This window comes from Cavia porcellus, unplaced genomic scaffold (genome assembly GCF_034190915.1).
Source record: "Cavia porcellus strain 051 isolate PalLab524CR breed Dunkin Hartley unplaced genomic scaffold, mCavPor4.1 scaffold_13, whole genome shotgun sequence".
NCBI lineage: Eukaryota > Metazoa > Chordata > Mammalia > Rodentia > Caviidae > Cavia > Cavia porcellus.
The window spans coordinates 6,021,603-6,024,645 of record NW_026947496.1 but is presented as its reverse complement, the minus strand read 5'-3'; positions in this window follow the sequence as shown (position 1 = coordinate 6,024,645).

Genomic DNA, 3,043 nt, shown 5'->3' with positions numbered 1-3,043 from the left:
CTTCACAAATAATTGGTGGTTCATGTCTTTAGGATCCAGTCAAACTGATTAATTATCCAGACAATCAGTAGTTAAACCTGACCCATGTAAAGATGACCAGGACCAAGTCTCTTTCTTGGAAACTTACTGAAGCAGCTGAAGCCGGGTATGTGCCCTAGAGCGCACACAGTGCCATTCACTGCTGGAGACTGAGCAGAGGTCTGGGTTCCCAGTGAGTGAAGAAAGGGGAATCTAAGAAAGCCTGGAAAGATTCTGGACAGTAATGTTTATTGAGTTGGAGAAGGATAAGAGTGCTAACTAGGTGCCTGTGCCATCATTAGACAAGAGCAGCTTGTGAATTAGGAATGCCAGTAATTTCTTCATGAGCAACAGATGTCCAGGAAACATTGAAAGGAGATCACACAATAGAAGGTTATGCTATCCTGGTGGCTGCTGCAGGACTTTGGGAGAGACAATCAACTCAGGTGACTTTGTCGTCTGCTTTTCCTGGTTCCTTTTCTCAGCTGGCTGAACAATAAGGATTAATTGGGGTTTATCAGTCCAAACTTTGTTCTTTCAGGCTTACATTTTTGTATTGCATGTCTCACCTGGTAATTTATATCAAGCTGTGTGGCCTTCATACTTGAAATGCACTTATGCAAGATTTTACCATCTACTTCTTACCAAATACATTGGGACTGTTTTAAATTCATGAGCACTCTGGGTATAGGTTTAGGGTATAGGCACAGGTCTGGTACAGATGGTCACAGAAAGCTCAGTGCACTGGTTTTCATCTTCCAGCTCCTCTCCCTCCGTTAGCAAGTGGGGGTTTTAATGTCTGTATCAAGTATCAGGAAAGCAATACACAATCCTGAATGACTTCTCAGCAAGCTATGATGCTAGCTCTTTCCTTTTTTTTTTTTTTTTTTTTTTTTTTTTTTTTTTTTTTTTTTTCTTTTTCCTTCTTATCGGTACTGGGGATTGAACTCACAACTGCCTGCTTGCAAGCAGGCGCTTATGCCGCTGAGCTAAATCTCCAGCCCCAATGCTAGCTCTTTCTAAAACAGAGTCTAACAGCATTAGATGACAAGTCCAAGGATTTAGTATATAGATATTGGAAACTGTTAGAAATTCTTACACTCAAAATGTCCTAAAGCCATGATTGGATTACCAGATCTTTTGATGCACTGATCAAATATAACCCTGGTTTTTCTCTTATATCACACTGGGGATCACTATTTGTCTCTAGGCTTCTCAATATCTTGCCAAAATTATAAAACTATGAATCAGATGTAGGATTTGTACTTCAGTGACTGACAAGGACTCTATTTTTTTTTTCTGATGGAAGGAAATGAAGCCAATCAGCAGAGGGAGCAAAGACTGTGCTCCCGGATAGTTTTTTACAGGCTCTGGTGACCTGTTATAAAGACAAGTTTTGTATTCTGATTGAGGGGATCACATCTAGGTCTGACAAGGAGCGGGTAAGGATGGAAGTGCATCCTTATCAGGTCACATTTCTAACCCAAGTGATGGACACTCTTCCTCATTGTATAACATGAAGTCATAATTAAATTGAGTCACCAAGTTGTGTGCTAAGTGGCAGCCTGAAAATTCACACTCGGGATTTTAGGAGAACAAATACCATTGTAATCATGATTATTAACAAGTTTTTCATTAAGCCAACCAATAATATGCCTGAAAGAATATCACAGTGGTAAGCATGTATGCACGAAGAACGCCTTCATGCTAAACACGAGTGTTTGTAGGCAGAAGCAGTGTGAGGGAGAACAGCTGTCCTGTATTGGACATACAGAAATGCAGGTAAAATGAGGTGAGGACTTTTATGAAAGCTATTGATACTGACCACTGTGGTGCAGCTAAAATTGAAGGCTGGGGGACACAGTTTGTCCATGCCTCCACAAAATGTCCTATCAAAAATATTTCTAAGTTTTAAGAAAAAAAGGTGATACATTTCCAGCAAAACTTGCCTCACAGCTCTCTGATATCAAATTCTGAAAAGGGGACAGAAATGCCCAAGGTTTTCTGCAGAGACATCCACTATAAAACTTACTTTCTATCTAGCTGGTATCAGGGAAAGACTGGGAAACTTTGAAGCTGGAAACAGACCACACTCACAGTGCTGTGACATGGACAGGGCATGGGCATCCCTAAGAACAAAAAGTGCCTGTGTCAAACCACATAAAGAAATTCCTTCATCCAGGAAACATCAAGCCCTTAGACAATCCTAGCAATCAGTTGCTAGGCAGTGGGGAAACTGACATCCTTCTGTTATATAAATAAAGGTGCTACACTGATGGAGCAGTTAATTTCCTTTCATCAGAAGAGTAAGGGCTCCAGCTGACCCCTGCTTTGTCTGTTTTTCATTTTCTGATCCTCTTCATTCCTTCTCTTTAGGAAACTCCAGAGCCACATAGGTCGCAGCAGGTAAACACCAGAAAGAGTGAAGGTCCTACAATACATGGGCACTGACATCACAGCTCTAGTTTAATCACAGGAATTAATATTCGAGTTTCTGAGGGAAATTTCATTGTTCATGAGAGTAAATTACAGTTGCTCAGGTCTACTCAATTGACAGCTGTAGTGCAGAGGAGATTTGCACTAACGCAATAATGAAGATCCTCATGTTCTATTTGTACCTTCAGGATTTGCAGATCTCCTGGCTACCATACATTACCACCAACATTTTATTTTATTTTTTGTCTTTTTCGTTTTTATTGGTACCAGAGATCAAACTCATGACTAACCTGCTTGCAAGACAGGCGCTTATGCCTCTGAGCTAAATCCCCAGCCCCTATCACCAACATTTTAATTTTCACAGTTGTCATCCAGTCCAGGAGATGTTAACCCTCTGAAAATCTCTGTCCTACATTTACAACATTTGCTCTCCTTGCACAATTACTGTATCTGTCTGATGCAAATGTTATCCCAGTCTGAATTATGGTTTAATTAATTTAATAGGAAGGATGGCAGTGAAGCAAAGGCTGGCCACTCGAGTTCCAAACCAACGTGGATTTTATTCTTCATCTATTAAAAAATAGGTGAT